At 41.3% G+C, this 17,621-nt stretch overlaps 1 pseudogene; it reads left to right on the forward strand.

Moving 5' to 3' along the window:
• Nucleotides 1–17,388, forward strand: part of LOC126066384 (potassium-transporting ATPase alpha chain 2-like) — a 33,056-nt pseudogene extending 15,668 nt beyond the window's left edge.
• The last annotated feature ends 233 nt before the right edge of the window (nt 17,389–17,621 follow it).

Below are 17,621 nucleotides of genomic sequence, written 5' to 3' on the forward strand. Positions count from 1 at the left end.
GGCTGTAGCAGTATATCAACAGGGAACTGCCAGAAATTCAGGCCGGTTTCAGAAGAGGATGTGGAACCAGGGATATCATTGCTGATGTCAGATGGATCCTGGCTGAAAGCAGAGAATACCAGAAGGATGTTTACGTGTGTTTTATTGACTATGCAAAGGCATTCAACTGTGTGGATCATACAAATTATGGATAACATTGCAAAGAATGGGAATTCCAGAACACTTAATTGTGCTCATGAGGAACCTTTACGTAGATCAAGTGGCAGTTGTTCAGACAGAACAAGGGGATACTGATTGGTTTAAAGTCAGGAAAGGTGTGTGTCAGGGTTGTATTCTTTCACCATACATATTTAATCTGTATGCTAAGCAAATAATCTGAGAAGGTGGACTATATGAAGAAGAACTGGGCATCAGAATTGGAGGAAGACTCATTAACAACCTGTGTTATGCAGATGACACAACCTTGCTTGCTGAAAGTGGAGAGGACTCAAAGCACTTACTAATGAAGATCAGAGACCACAGCCTTCAGTAGGGATTGCACTTCAACATAAAGAAAGTAAAAATCCTCACAACTGGACCAATGAGCAACATCACGATAAAGGGAGAAAAGATTGAAGTTGTCAAGGATTTCATTTTACTTGGATCCACAATCAACAGCTAAGAAGCAGCAGCCAAGAAATCAAACGACACATTGCATTGGGTAAATCTGCTGCAAAGGACCTCTTTAAAGTGTTGAAGAGCAAAGATGTCACCCTGAAGACTAAGGTGCGCCTGACCCAAGCCATGGTATTTTCAACTGCATCCTGTACATGTGAAAGCTGGACAATGAATAAAGAAGACCAAAGAAGAATTGATGCCTTTGAATTGTGGCATTGCCGAAGAATATTGACTATACCACAGACTGCCAAAAGAACGAACAAATCTGTCTTGGAAGAAGTACAACCAGAATGCTCCTTAGAAGCAAAGATGGTGAGACTGCGTCTTACATACTTTGGACATGTTGTCAGGAGGGATCAGTCCCTGGGGAAGGACGTCATGCTTGGCAGAGCACAGGGTCAGCGGAAAAGAGGAAGACCCTCAACGAGGTGGATTAACACAGTGGCTGCAACAATGGTCTCAAGCATAACAACCATTGTAATGATGGCGCAGGACTGGCAGTGTTTTGCTCTGTTGTGCATAGGGTTGCTATGAGTCGGAACTGACTTGACGGCACCTAACAACAACAAGGATGTTGTTGTTAAAACATACAGCAATTCAACAGTTTCTACTTGTATAGCTCAGCGACACTGATTACATTCTTCAAATTGTGCAGCCATTGTCACCCTCTTTTTCCAAGTTGTTCCTCCCCTGCTAACATAAACTCACTGCCCTCTAAGGTTTCTATCTAATCTTTCAAGTTACTTTTGTCAAGTTGACCCCATATAGATAGATCTTAAAAGAGCATAATGCTCAAGGCAGGTATTCTTTACTACTTAAGCCAAACTATTGTTTGGTTTTAAGAAGACCTTAAGGAATATTTATGGTTTAAGATTTAAAGATTATGTCAGGGCTATAGTTTCTGGGATTAATCTAGCTTCCATGGCCCCAGAAAGTCTGGAGTCCATGAGAATTTGAAATTCTATTCTGTATTTTCCCTCTTTTGATCAGGATTCTGCTATAGAATCTGTGATCAAAATGCTCAGTAATGTGTACCTACGTTTTTTTCAAAACTTCTTTCTCTCTTCCGTCTAGGTGTCACTGACATGGTAAAACAATGGCCAAGAAGAACTGCCTAGTAAATAACCTGGAGGCGGTAGAGACCCTCGGTGCCACCTCTATCATCTGCTCTGACAAGACTGGGACTCTGACTCAAAACAGGATGACTGTGGCCTATCTGTGGTTTGACAATCAGATCTTCATGGCTGACACAAGTGAAGATCGTTCAAGTAAGTCTTGTGGAACATTCAGCATGGTCCAAAGCTGTGGACCTGCGCGTAGGGGATTGAACTATACACGGCAGTGTTAGTGTGCAGTCTCTAAGAATCATTTAGGCAGGATGACCATTTGATAGCACACCCCAGCACCCACTGTCCATTCTTTGTTTTCCAGACCAAATCTTTGACCAAATCTCTGGAACCTGGGCCTCTTTATCCAAGATAATAACATTGTGTGACTGAGCTAAGTCAGACAGGAAAGTGTTCAATCATGAAGGTAAAGCTTCTTACATGGTCTTAAATCACAGCCAGTTTGAAGCCACCTCCTCTATTCTGATTTGGTGCTTGATTTAATCTCTTCAGTTGAATGAAGTTTGTACTAAAAAGAGCAAGTTTGACTCACAAGATATGAAGAAAATTTCCTTCCTTCTAACTAGCTTTGAGAATTCGCACTTAAAGGTTCTCAGAATATCAATTTAGGTAATTTTGAAAATTCTGTTTCATTCCAGAAAATGAATGTTTCTTTAAATTACTTTCCCTCCCTAACTTCTTTACCAGTTAAGTGGATGTAATCAAGGTTTCTTTATTACATAACTGCCATTCACTGAAATTTAAAATACAGTTGGATGGAAATTAAGGAATTGGTCTTAGGGCATATTCTTCTAGACTAGAATATGGCAGGTGGAGCTCCAAGGGGTCCCGGTATAGTGGAATAAAAAATAAACCGTCTCCCTCTCTCCCTCTTCCTCCCTTCCTCTTTCCCTCATCTTCTTCCTCTCAGTGAGTCACTGAATCTACACCCTCCTGGCTTTTGTATTTGCCATCTATTTCTTTCATTAACTCTTCCACTTTCTTATAGTTGTTTGTTCTTCTTCATGAGGCAGCTCGTCGATTCCCATTTTGGCCAATCACTTCTCTGTCAAGATCTCTCAAATCTTTCTCTCCAGTTCTAATTTCCCACCCAAACTCCAACTTGGATCTCCATCTAACTGTATTTCCACCGGGAAGTCCTGTTGTGATGTTAATTTCTCAACTAATCACACTTAACACCTTCCACTTGAACCCAACCTGGCTCCAAACCAATATCTTGTCCCAAACTTTCTATTTTTCTATGACAACCATTCTACTTGTCATCCAGGCCAAAACTTTTAGAAGTCATCTTCGACTCTCTCCTTTCCTTATATCTAGTAAGCCACTAAGTCCTATAGTTTTTGCTTCAAAATGTGTTTAATTTTACATTTATCACCAATGCATTGTGTCTAAATAACTATAACAACTTCTTAGTTGCCTTCTTGATTCCAGTTTACCCCTCTTCCAGTCTTTTTTGCATGCCACTTATTTTTCTTAAATACCACTTTTATCTTCACCTAACGTTACTGAAAAACTTTCAGTACTATTTTTTGCTTCTTGAGCTTAGAGCTCAGCCTGCCTTTCACAGCCCTCCATGATCTTACCGTACCTCCGTGTCCATCTTTACTTCTGGCATTCACACTAGAATCCATCCATTTTTTTTTACCTTTACTCTTGATATCCTGGTTTCTGTAGGGCTTTCTTCTGGCTTCCCTATCTATAACCCACCCATCTTTTAAGATCTAGATCAATAGCTACTTCTTTCATGAAATATCCCAGCCCTCATTGAGCTCCAGTTCCTTTGAATTTCTCTAATGCCAGTAGGTGGCACCATATTTGTCATAATCATTCACTAATTGTCATGTAATTATCTTGTCTTTCCTGCTAGATTGTAAATTCTCAGGCAGAAGACTTGTTGGTTCATGTGCTAAAGGCAGGTTGGTTCATTGAAAGCGAACACAAAAGAGCTAGATTATGTGCAAATATTTATTTCCTTTAATTCCCAGAAAACTGTGGTTGGAGATGCCTCAGAAACCTTTCTCTTGAGATTCTCAGAGGTGATTCTGGATGATGTGATGGAAATTAGAAAAAGAAACAGCTAAGTAGCTGAAATCCCCTTTAACTCTACCCACAAATTTCAGGTGAATTTTCCTAACATCTGGCCATCTTTGTTATCGCTAGAATGATATTTCTATCTGCACCCATCCTTTGGGTAGTACATATTTTGAATGATGCCTGACTTCAAAAACAGTCCTTAGGGATGCAGGGCCTGGGCATCTGGTAAACTGAGATCAACTTTCCCTCACTGGCCTCCTCCCTTTCCCTGAAGAAGAATAGAGAGGAAAAGAAAGGTGAAGAACTTGTCAAGACCTGGCTGCTCCTATGCATGATCCCTCTATATTACACACACACGTACATACATACTTACGTACATAAGGAAAGCAAACCAGTTGCCACGGAGTCAATTCTGACTCCGTGGCAACCCCATGTGTGTCAGAGTAGAACTGTTCTCCAAAGGGTTTTCAAAGGATGATTTTTTGGGAGGTAGATCACCAGGCTTTTCTTCCAAGGTGCCTCTGGGTGGACTTGAGCCTCCAGCCTCTAGGTTTGCAACCAAGCACACTAACTGTTTGCACTACCCAGAGACTCTCGTATACACACACATACACACCAGCTTCTTATATTAGGATGTGTGTTTCTGGTAAATAAAATGCTGGTGGCAGATCCTGACTTTAAAGTAACTTTTGTACAAGTGGAAGGCAGCATCCTAAATGAAAGGGAGAGGGGAGGAGGCAGAACTGCACACCTAGCGTATGTCAGGCACTTTACCTACATTATCTTATTTATTCCTCACCATAAACCTGTGAGCTAGTACTATACTAATTAATCCCAATTTATAAATAAGGAAACAGGCCCTTAAACAAGTGTTGACTTGCATCTCCAAGTGGCACAATCAATTTTCATGAGTCTATTCAATTCCACAGTTATTCTTTTCTACCACAACATGAAGGCAGAGCAATTTCATTTTGCTCCATGTGAGTAAGCCTTGCCCTTTGTAAAAGCAAGTGAATAGTCTCTCAGATAACCAGTCACATTCTTTCTGATCCGTCCTGTAAGCAGCTGATATGAACCTCCTTTCTACCCACTGTGCAGGAAGAATATAGCCAACATTGTCTAGTGGTCTCCCTTCTAGAGGTGGTCAACAACCGTCCCCGTCTTCCTCTTCTGAACAGGAAAAGTAACTGCTAATAGCCCAAGATACTGTGCAAGTGGGATTTTCCATGCAGTCCAAAGCTGACAGTAGAGGATCATGACCTGGGCTTGACATAGCAGTAAGACATGTAAATAGAATAACCATGCTTTCGTAAAGTTTCTGGTGATTATCCATCAATCTTTGTTTGGATGGAATTTAGAATTGGAAAAGAACTGTTGCAAACGTTTTTGTGGGTTGTTGTTGCTGTCGTTAGGTGCTGTTGAGTCAATTTTGACTCATAGTGCCCCCATGTGACAGAGTAGAACTCTACCCTATAGGATTTTCTAGGCTATAATTTTACAGAAGCAGATTGCCAGGTCTCTCTTCTGTGGAGCCACTGGTGAGTTCTAATCACCAACCTTTCAGTTAGCACCCAAGTTCTTAACCATTGTGCTACCAGGCCTCTTTTCTTTGTAGGTAATGGGCCAAAAAAGAATCACATTTAGCTAAATAGTCATCTAACAAAAATTTATGACATGAAATATTAAAGCCAGGAGATCTCTTATTCAAAACAAAAGAGAAAATAGAATGAGTACCAAAAAAATTAAACCCATTGCCATCGAGTTGATTCCAACTCATAGCAACCCTATAGGATAGAGTAGAACTGCCCCCATAGGGTTCCCAAGGAGCACCTGGTAGATTCAAACTACCGAACTTTTGGTTAGCAGCCATAGCACTTAGCCACTACAACACCAGGGTTTCCAGTAGAGTGAGTAGCAATCCTAACATAGCAATAGCTGGTAATAGCTATAATGTGCTAAGCATTCTACTGTATTACATCATTCAGTTCTCATAGCTCTATGTGGTTGGTACTATTATTCTGCCCTCCTGCTGATGAGGAAATGGAAGTACAGGGTATATCACACAGCTAGTAAGGGGCAGAGCCAGGATTCAAACCCAGGTAGCCCATGCTCCTGAGGACTATGTTAAATTATCTTCCAAGGTCCAGAATCCTAAGGAGGCCCCATTTTACCATAGTAAAGACATTCCTAGTCTATGAGAAATGAGAAAGAAAGCAGGTTCCATGAGTCCTGTACTTTTTCATGTGTAAAAAGTTAGGGGAGAAAGTGGGCCATGCAGAGTTGGAACTTGGCATAGCAGTGAGGCATATAAATAGAGAGAGGGCCTCTATGTGGGCTTCTGCTGAAGAAGTCAAAGACATTACATAAGAGCAAAACTTGAACCTAAACAAAGCTGTTGAGATCATCATAAATTCTTTGGTATGTTGCTTAACTGAAGGAAAAATGGTGAAAAATCCATGTCTTACTGATTTTAGTAATAGTCCCCAAACTGAGACTAGCCTATGAAGATACTTTCAGTAGTCTATGGCAAATTGGAAAATTAAGACAATGTGGTAAGTTTTATATAACCCAATTTATTTAATTTAAAAGTTTGTCCTTTATATCATTCATGATTAAGGCCAGGGACTGTAGAGCCTGATAGCCTGGATTAAATTCCAAGTTCAACACCTACTATTGTGTGTCCTTAAGCAAGTCAATTTACCTCATTTGCAAAAGGGGACAATAATAGTACCCACTGCCTTAGGGTTGTTTTGAGTATTAAATGAGTACTGTGAGAAGCACTTAGAACAGAGCCTGTCACACAGTACACACTGTAAAAGTGTCTACTATTGGTATTCCTACTTTTTATATTTTAAAATGCACTATATTTATATGTTAGAAAGTTATGGTGATGATGACATGGCAGGTGTTTTGTTTAGTATTTTTAGCTTGTCCATAAAAAAGCTAGAATTGGCCAACATTCAACCATTTCAGGAGGTAGCATATGATCAGAAACTGATGGTCGTGTAGGAAGAAGTCCAAGCTGCACTAAGGCATTGGCGAAAAACAAGGCTCCAGGAATTAATGGACTACCCATTGAGATGTTTGAACAAATGAATGCAGTGCTGGAAGTGCCCACTCATCTATACCAAGAAATTTGGAAGACAACTACCTTGCCAACCAACTGGAAGAGGTCCATATTTATGCCTATTCCCAAGAAAGGTGATCCAACGGAATGCGGAAATTATCAAACAATATCGTTAATATCACATGCAAGTAAAATTTTGCTGAAGATCATTTAAGAGTGGCTGCAGCAGTGTATCGACACGGAACTGCCAGAAATTCAAGCCAGATTCAGAAGAGGACTTAGAACCAGGGATATCATTGCTGATGTCAGATGGATCCTGGATGAAAGCAGAGAATACTAGAAAGATGTTTACCTGTGTTTTATTGACTATGCAAAGGCATTCGACTGTGTGGATCATAACAAATTATGGATAACATTGTGAAGAATGGGAATTTCAGAACACTTAATTGTGTTCATGAGAAACCTGTACACAGATCAAGAGGCAGTTGTTTGAATAGAACAAGGGGATACTGTGTAGTTTAAACTCAGGAAGTGTGCATCAGGGTTGTATCCTTTCACCATACCTATTCAATCTGTTTGCTGAGCAAATAATCTGATAAGCTGGACTCTATGAAGAAGAGTGGGGCATTAAGATTGGAGGAAGATGCATTAACAACCTCGCTTGCTAAAAGTGAAGAGAACTTGAAGCACTTACTAATGAAGATCAAACACCACAGCCTTCAGCCTCAACATAAAGAAAACAAAAATCCTCACAACTAGACCAATAAGCGACATCATGATAAATGGAGAAAAGACTGAAGTTGTCAAAGATTTCATTGTACTTGGATCCACAATCAACACCCATGGAAGGAGCAGTCAAGAAATCAAAAGACACATTGCTTTGGGCAAATATGCTGCAAAAGACCTCGTTAAAGTGTTGAAAAGCAAAGATGCCACCTTGAAGACTAAGGTGTCCCTGACCCAAGCCACGGTATTTTCAGTCGCCTCATATGCATGTGAAAGCTGGACAATGAATACGGAATACCGAAGAAGAATTGACAGCTTTGAATTGTGGTGTTGTGGAAAAATATTGAGTATACCATGGACTGCCAAAAGAATGAACAAATCCGTCTTGGAAGAAGTACAACCAGAATGCTCCTTAGAAGCAAGGATGGCGAGACTACATCTTACATACTTTGGACATGTTATCAGGAGGGATCAGTCCCTGGAGAAGGAAGTCATGCTTGGTAAAGTGGGGGGTCAGAAAAAGCGAGGAAGACCCTCAAAGGAATAGATTGACACAGTGGCTGCAACAATGGGCTCAAACATAACAACGATTGTGATGATGGCTCAGGACCAGGCAGCGTTTTGTTCTGTTGTACATAGGGTCACTATGAGCCGGAACTGACTCAAAGGCATCTAACAACAACAGCAACAATAAAAAAGCTGGTAATACTATGTGGGCCCTCTACTTTAAAAAAATTTTTTATTTTACTTATCTCTAATCCAACAGTCCAAGAAATACGGATTTTGATCTAACCGATTGACCCAAAATGGTAGAATTTTTTTTCTTCGTAATTGACTTATTTTCTTCCAAAGACTCCAACTTCCTGAAATATCTGTTGAGTGCTTAAAAGAGTACCTGGTATATAATAAGGGCTATGTAAGGGTTGGAAACCCTGGTGGCATAGTGGTAAAGGGCTACGGCTGCTAACCAAAAGGTCGGCAGTTTGAATCCACTAGGTGATTCTTGGAAACTCTATGGGGCAGTTCTGCTCTGCCCTATAGGGTTACTATGAGTTGGAACCGACGCGACGGCAACAGGTTTTTTTTTTTTTTGAATAAGGGTTAACCTTTTTTTTTTTTTCACAATTTTGTTTATCTTATTAGGATAAGTCTAGAAGTAGAACTGCTAGGTCAAGTAGTATTCACTTTAAAATTGTGATACCTATTATTTAACTCTCCCCCAGAAAGGTTGTGCATGAGAGTGTCCACCTCCTTACACTCTAACAATTTTCTCTGACATCAAGGCGGCAAAGCTGGCTCAATTTTAAGATGAAGAGGCACATGGAGTTTCTGATGACTTTGTGCCTGCCTGAGCTCAGAGTAGTTGTGTCTGAGTGAGTGCTGCTCACAATAAGGAAGTAGAGACAGGAGGTGAAATGCGGAGGTTCAAAGCCCCCACCTTTTTTGTGAACACCCCAGGAGATCTCATTCAAGGCCCAAGATTTGACTGACAGCTGTTTCTGGCCTTTGTGGCCATCCCTAAAACAACCACTTTCTCTTTGGAAGACAAGGTCCGTGTAGTTTGGTTTCAAACTCAAGGTGTGTCCCTGGGCTGGGGCCAAGTCTAGGTCTCTGCATATTGCTTGGCCACAAGACAAAGAGGATAGAACATGCCCAGGGTTGTCATTATTCCTCTTCCTTCTTTACATTTCAAGGACAAGTGGCCCAACAAGAATAAGGGATATTTTTTCACCTTTCTGTCACATTAGTATTAAAAGGCCTATACAGTTCACGCCCCTAGTAATGAAAATGAAATCAATAGTAAATAACATGCTGTGTCTAAAAAAAAAAAAAACCTGCTCAATTATTTCTCTCTTCCCAGCTTTCCGTCCATGAGACAGATCACCCCAATGACAAACGCTTCTTCATGGTGATGAAAGAGGCCTCTGAGAGGATCTGAGAAGTGCAACACCGTCATGATCAATGCCCAGAGCAGCTCCTGGATGAGAGCAGAGCCCAGGCCTTCCACACAGTGTACCTGGAGCTCAGAGGCCTGGGCGAGCATGTGCCGGGTGAGCTTTTGGAGTAGAACTCTTATTCATCACACGGTAGATGCAAGGTTCTGACCCTCGGTCAGGGCACAAGACGAGGCAGGCATCTTTGAATAGCAGAGTAGATATGACCTCCACATGAATAATACTAAGAAGAGTACGATGAACATAGTGGTAAACATATACCAAAATATATATGACAGTACAGACAAGGGTGAGGCTGCTGCCAATAAGTAAAATCAGGGGAGATTTTATGGAAAGACTTACATTTTAAACTGGGCCTTGAATGACAGGTAACATTTTGAAGAGAGGTTGGGAGAAGTATTCAAAGGAAGAGAGAACAGCATGAGCCAGAGCACAAAGGCAGGACTAGATAAGGAAAGGTAGACAAGCTGAGCCAGCACACTGGTGCTGAGTGTTGTAGGGGGCATGAGATAGCATAGTCATGGTCATAACATAGTCATAGGTGAGAAGAAAGCTAGACTGAATGGGTGGGTAAGGAATTGGGGTTTTGCTCTGCAGTTAGTGGAAAGCTATTGAAGCTTCACATCAGGAGTGAGCTGATCAAAGATTTGATGTGTTTTTAAGGATAATTTTTGGCAGTAGCATGTAAGATGGGTTAAGAGGGAAAGGAGAGGCATGGGTCTAAGTAGGAGATGGCTACCCTCATTCAGGTGAAAAGGAATGGCAATCTGCTCCAAGGCAATGGGAATGTGACGGAGGAGTCAGATGCATGAGACTGCGTGGATATAGACTGATAAGACTTAGCAGCTAATTAGGGGAGAAAGTTTCATTTAAAAAAAAAATGTTTATGTGATTTGGAAAAAAAGTAATGCCAGAACTGAGATAGGGAACGTTGAAAGGAACCTTAGAAATACAACCATTGTAGAGGAGCCCATTTGTGGTTATTTAAGGTGTTGGGGGACAACATCTTCCATCGTAAGAATCACGAGCTGATCAAAGAACGCCTGCTCAGAACAACAGAATGATAAATTTAAGGCAACAGAAATTAATGGTTGCTAATAAAGGTCATTAAACATTAAAATTCTTGTCAATAGAGATGTTGGAATCTGTGGAATGTGTGTTTTTAGAGGATACTTGAGTTTGTAAAGTAGATTATATAAATGTTCTAAATACAGTGCAAGACTGGATAATCTCCTTTTCAACACAGGATTGATATCCATCTGACTACAACTCTAAGAACCTCGCATTTGACCTCTCAAAATCTGTACTATATTAAAATTTATAAAATTAATGAAGTGAGCCATGCTGAGAATAAATTTAATTACATAAAATCTTATGAGGAGATTCCAAAGTCTTACAAGTCCCATCAGACACAAAAATCCCTTCTACCTCAACTTATGAGAATCAAGCAGTGAGGAGAGGGACCCCCTATCACCAAGACAGAAGAGGCGGGAGCAGAACACATCCTCTGGACCCAGGGTCCCTGCGCTGAGAAACTCCTAGACCCAGAGGAAGACTGATGACAAGGACCTTTCCCCAGAGCTGACAAGAGAAAAAACCTTCCCCTGGAGCTGGCGCCCTGAATTTAGACTTCTAGCCTCCTGGACTGTGAAAGAATAAATTTCTGTTCGTTAAAGCCATCCACTTGTGGTATTTCTATTATAGCAGCACTGGATAACTAAGACATCACCAAACTGGGACAAGAAGTAAAGGCTTGGTCTTTATATCCCTAGAATGTAACATGGAGCTTAATGGGCATATGGTAAATGATTTTTTAACTAAACATGTCTTTTCTAAAACCATGCATTATAGAATTGAATGAATTAAATAATTCTGGTATACTGAATATCATATAATAGCTCTAATACCATAATGGTAAAATATTAAAGGACTGTGAGTATATCAAAATGTTTCCCCTTTTCTTTAGTCATGCCTTATCTTAGTTTCATTAACTCTCAAATTCATGCCCACTCCAGGTTTCTGTCATCTCTACCTGCCAGCAGATGAGTTTCCAGAAACCTACTCATTTGACATAGACACCATGAACTTTCCCACTTCCAACCTCTGTTTTGTGGGGCTCTTGTTGATGATTGATCCTCTTCGGTCCACTGTGCCTGATGCAGTTACCAAATGCCACAGTGCTAGGATCAAGGTGAAAGTCATCTTCCTGACTCAAAAAATTCCCCATGTATGTTGTATCTCTGTCCAAGAACTTGTGTCATAGAAGATGGTCAGTATTTAGGCCTCTTTTTGTAAATATCATAATTTCCTTCTTTTATCTCTACTTTTGCTTGCTTAGGATTTTAGTAACTGTCCCATAAAAATGAAATGGTTGTGTCTATGTGTAATAAACCACAACAGTAATTGCGGTGAGAAGAAAGTTACCTCCCTGTGCCATGGAGAGGCCATATCTTGTTCTAGACCGTGGTGGACAATTAAAGGTTTTATTGTTCAGTCTTGAGGTCCAGCCTCCAAAATCCTTTCATCTTCACGGTATCTAAGCCAAAAATTGAATTTGGTCACCATATTAATATCAAGACAGTCGACAGAATGTGGGGCTGCTCCAAACAGACATCTATCAGCCCTTTCACAAAAATCTGATAGCAAAGGGAAAGGGCTTACTCTAATGTCAGAGGAGGAAGTGTAAGAAGGTCAGGAGCAAGGGTTGATCCAATGGGATCAGTGTGTCCTTGTGAGACAGTTGTGTCTTAAATCAAGGACTGCCTGCAAGGGCAAACCACAATAATCACAAGCCATATTCTTCCAAGTCATGGTAAAGTAGGCAGTATTGAACTGTTCCTACTTTAGCTGGCCTAGTTCCTCATTGTCCATATGTCTTCCTCATTGTGCTCTAGGTTACTATGGTGACAGATGATCATCTCATCACAGCCAAAGCTGTTGTCAGGAGTGTAGGTATAATTTCCACGAACAGTAAGACAGTGGAAGACATTGCAAAATGCCTCAACATGGCTGTGGAGCAAGTTAAAAAATGGTAAGTACAGAACCAATGGAGCAGAAACTGAAGGTCTTACACATGGGGCCCTGTTGGCATTAAAGAGCTATGTTATTTGGAGCAAATCACCTTCTGGCAAAACACCCTCTCAGAGTGACACTAGACTGATCTATAATTCACTATCCATTCATTCACTGAAAACTTTACTAAGCACCTAATCACTGTATTGATGCTCATGAATATTACCCCTTATGTCTAAATTTCAAAATCCAGTGAAGCAGATCTGAAAATGTGTGCCCAATTTAGAGTGAGAAAAACAGAAACAAAGAGTTTATATAAAACTACTTGCCATTGATCTAGTTGTATAATCAGGACTGTGAAGAACCCGTTGGATTTCATGCAGTCTCCTAGTGAGCATCTTGGGTATCAGCTATTCAGTTGGCTTCATAATGTGCAGCTATGTAAACATATTTTCCATCTCTTTTTTATTTGGTTGTAAATAGAATGGAAGCTTCCTAAGGAAAGACTCAATTTTTCCTTGTTTCTCCTAATACTTTTAAGCTTGTCCATCCTTTCATCTAACCATTCATCCACTTATTTATTAATTCTTTTAGGGTTGCTGTGAGTTGGAACCAAATCAACTGCACCTAATAATAGCATATTAAAAAATTTCCGTCGATTCCTAAAAAAGAAAAAGATGTCCATTCCTTGCAAAGGGAGAAAGAGCTTGGAAGGCCTTGGGGCAGCAGAGAGCTTGGAGGGTCTCTGAACTGAGAGCTAAGAGGAGATAAAGCTCAACACCACAGACTTCACTTGGCCTGGGAGGCTGCACATGGCCTTGGAGACCAGGTTGGTGGTCCTGGGGTTTGTTCTAGGCACACTGGAAAACTTCTGAAGAGTTTTAGCAGGGGAGTGACATAGATCTGCATAATCAGAAGTCCTTGGAACCAAACATTTATATTTCAGCAGACAATATTTTTGCTCAAAGAAGACCAAATAGTTTTCCCTTTATAGCACATTGCACATGGTAGATGGTCTGTAAGTCTCAAATGAATAACAAAAACAACAAAGAATTGTTACCTATGCTTTTGGGATAAACTGAATTCTAGGACCCAAAACAGGCAGGTTTTCCCCAGCAATTTATTATGAAAAATGTCAAGCATACAGCAAAGTTCAAAATATTTTACAGTGGACACTCATTTGACCATCACTTACATGTTACTACTAATATTTTTCAAAAAGGCAGTTTTTACCCTTCTCTAAAAAAATTTTTTTTTTTTAACTTGCTAAGTGAAGCATTGCCCCGGAAGCACCACTTCCTCACCCATTCCTGTAATGAAAAGGCTGCTTGGGTTTTTATTCCTATTATTATATGATACCAAGAAATGACTTAATTTTTGCCCATAAGACAAAATGAGACTAAAGGGTCACACCAGCCCAGGGGCAAGGATGAAAAGGCAGGAGGAGACAGGAAAGCTGGTAATAGGGAATCCAATGTTGAGAAGGGGAGAGTGTTGATATGTTGTGGGGTTGGTAACCAATGTCACAAAACAATATGTGTACTAATTGTTTAATGAGAAGCTAGTTTGTTCTGTAAGCCTTCATCTAAAGTACAAGAAAATAAATAAGAAATGACTTAATTTTTGCGCTTCAGTTTACTGTCTTGAAGACTGTCCCCAATACTCGTAATCACTGTTATCTCACTTATTAGGAGCTGAGGAAATTTGGTTCCGTGTACTGCCCAGAACAGTGCACCAGCTTCAGGTCGGGACTGTGGCCTCACCTGATCTCTCCTGGCCCTTCTAGGGATGCTAAAGCTGCCGTGGTGACCGGCATAGAGCTGAAGGACATGAGCCCAGAACAGCTAGACGAACGAGCTCCTAGCCAACCCCTCCGAAATTGTCTTTGCCCAGACATCCCCACAGCAGAAGCTGATTATTGTGAAGTGCTGTCAGAGACTGGTGAGTGAACAGCACAACAGCCAGAGGGTCCAGGGCCACTGTCATTGGGTGGAAAAATGCCAGAACAGATTTGTGTCTCCAACCTGGACTGCGGGGCCTTTTGACACCTCTCAAGAGAAAGCTCTTTGCTAGTCACTGTCCTTTCACCTCTCTGCCCTCTCACTGGGTTTATACTCCACTCTGCTCTCCTCGTTCAAGTAAGAAAGGAATGGTGCCAGACTCTTCCACGCCACACGTTAAAGGAGGAACTCAAACTGGTCCTCTGCACTCCATCACTAGAGCTACAGGCTTCTGACAGCAAAACATTTGGGTACTGTGATAGGTATGGGTCCATAAGAATTTAAAAATGTGAAAATATAATACACGGCCCCTATCCACTTTAACCTACCACACACACTAGTTTTTATTATTTGGTTGCATCTTGTATGCAGCTCATTATTCTTGCTTCTTGTATTTCCTGTCTTTATAAAAAAAAAAAAGTCTTTATATTTCCCCCCAAATAGGCCCTTCATCTCAGCTCCAGTAGTCCTCCTAGCCTTAAGATAAAATCAAAACTGTGGTGTTCTTGCCAAACCTGTGGTCCCTTGCATCCGCACACTTAATTCTCTCACCATGTCCCCCACAGGGTGCAGTGGTTGCTGTGACAGGGGATGGAGTTAACGACTCTCCAGCTCTGAAAAAGGCAGATATTGGAATTGCCATGGGCACAGCGGGTTCTGATGCAGCCAAAAATGCAGGTGACATGGTCTTACTGGATGGCAACTTTGCATCCAAAGTCGCAAGGGTGGAAGAAGGTAAACGAGGTCTCTAGTGATCTTACCAAGGGCTGGGGTCACCTGGGGGACTAAAAGCACGTCCTACAAGAAGGAACATTTTTTGCCTAGGTCACCTGATCTTTGACAACCTAAAGAAAAGTATTTCTTACATGTTGAGCAAGAAAGTGGCTCTGCTTTGCTCCTATTTGATCTACATTATTGGTGGGCTCCCCCTTCCTATTGGCACCATTGCCACCTGTTTCACTGACTTGGGCACAGACATCATAAGTAGCACTAAAGAGACCAGTGGTCTGTAGACTTTTAAGAATAAGGAGATGAACTAAATCAGTGCTTCTCAGGCCTGAAGTTCTGTGTTTTTAACAAGTGGTCCACTGACCATTTCACTCCATATAGGTACTTTTGAAGACATGAGTTCTTCACCCTCCAAAGAAACATGTGCCATTGGTCATTTCAGCCCTTGTGCCTCCCTTTTCTTTTGGGGAGATGAAGCGTCACCAAAATAGTCCCTGAAATGCTGGGGCCCAGCGGTAAAGGGAGAACATCACAGCCCTTCCGTTTTATATAAAAGAACCTGTGGTCTGGAAGCCTTTTCCCGAAACACAGTGAGAAATTGTAGTTCTTGTTGCTAGTTGCTGTTGAGTCTATTCTGACTCACGGCGACCCCATTTGTACAGAGTAGAACTGTGCTCCGTAAAGTTTTCAAGGCTGTCATCTTTTGGAAGCAGAGCGTCAGGCCTGACTTCTGAGGCACCTCTGGGTGATTTCTAACTGCCAACCTTTCGTCTACAGTAAGAACAGTAATTAAACCCCTATAAAGCTTTGTTGGTTTTTTTAAAGCTTTGCACTAACCTACAATAAGTTCCACTAAACCTTCTCCTCTTCTCACATATATCGATTTAAAGATCAAGAAGCTCTTTGGAAGTTACTCATATGGCTCTGGCTTACATGGGTAAAATGTTAAAAGAACTGAGAGAAAGCTAAATTCACAGTAACTTGCCTCATTTTTCTCATCTGTTGTTTTTGGTAACAACTAGGTAATCCTTGCAATAGAGGGGGTCTAGAGATGTCTTTGGAAACCTTGGTGGCGTAGTGGTTAAGTGCTACAGCTGCTAACCAAAATGTCAGCAGTACAAATCCACCACGCGCTCCTTGGAAACTCTATGGAGCAGTTCTACACTGTCCTGTAGGGTCGCTATGAATCAGAACGAACTCGACGGTAATGGGTTTGGTTTTTTTTTTTTTTTTTTTTTGGTAGAGATGTCTTTACCTCTGAGGGGAATTGAGAGCCCTATGATTTCTAATCAGATTATTCTCTGGGCCTTTAAACTTGCTCATTTTTCTCCACTGCAGGGGTTCTCCAAGTGTGATCACCTCATTGGTAGCAATAGGCCTCACCTGGGAACTTGTGAGAAATGCAAATTCTCTGGCCCCAACCCAGACCTCCAGAATCAGGAACTCTGGAGGTGGGGCCCAGTGACCTGTTCTTCACAGGCCCTCCAGGTGATTCTGATGCCTGCTAAAGTTTGAGAACCACTGTTCTAGTACATGGCATTGTGATTTGGGGGGCATGCTAAAGGGGAGCGGGATGGTGGGAGAAATCCACCCCTCAGGGGAAAGTGTTTTATAACTAGTATGTTTAGAACTGCTAGTACATGATAATAATAAAACACAGATTGATCTTTTAAACTGGCCGTTTTAAAACTCTGTGCAGACAATGAACCCTGCACCCATAGATGGCCATCCCATATCCCCCACTCCCAACCACCTCCCACCAATCCTACCCACCTACTGCTATGCCACTGCTGTTATTGGTGTTGTATAGGTAGATTGTGTTTCAGGTTAGGATTCACAGGCTCTCTCCCCTCTCTAGATTCCCTCTGTTGCCTTGGGTTATGAGAAAGCTGAAAGTGACATAATGAACAGAAAGCCTCACCACTAGGACAGACTGGTGAACAAGCCACTCACCCTCTACTCTTACCTGCACATTGGTATGATAAGGGCATCTCTTACCTGCCACACGAGGGTCCACCCAAGAGAATTCCCTTGAGACAGGCCACAATTGTGTTTTTTCTTTTGGACTGAGGTTGGGATGACGAGAGAGTCTGAGGAAAATTATAGAACCTTATCTATTATCTTTCTTATTCTTTTAGACTTCATGTAATCCCTGGGAGCTTTTGTTTATTTCACCATTTACACACAGGCAGCGTTTATACCCAGCACTCTCATTCACCTCTGAGTGGAATGGGAAAAGGACCATGTGAATGACTTGGAAGACAGCTATGGACAAGAATGGGTAAGGGAGGTGTCTTAGGCTGGTTCTCTAAAG

This window comes from Elephas maximus, chromosome 23 (assembly GCF_024166365.1).
Source record: "Elephas maximus indicus isolate mEleMax1 chromosome 23, mEleMax1 primary haplotype, whole genome shotgun sequence".
Taxonomy (NCBI): domain Eukaryota; kingdom Metazoa; phylum Chordata; class Mammalia; order Proboscidea; family Elephantidae; genus Elephas; species Elephas maximus.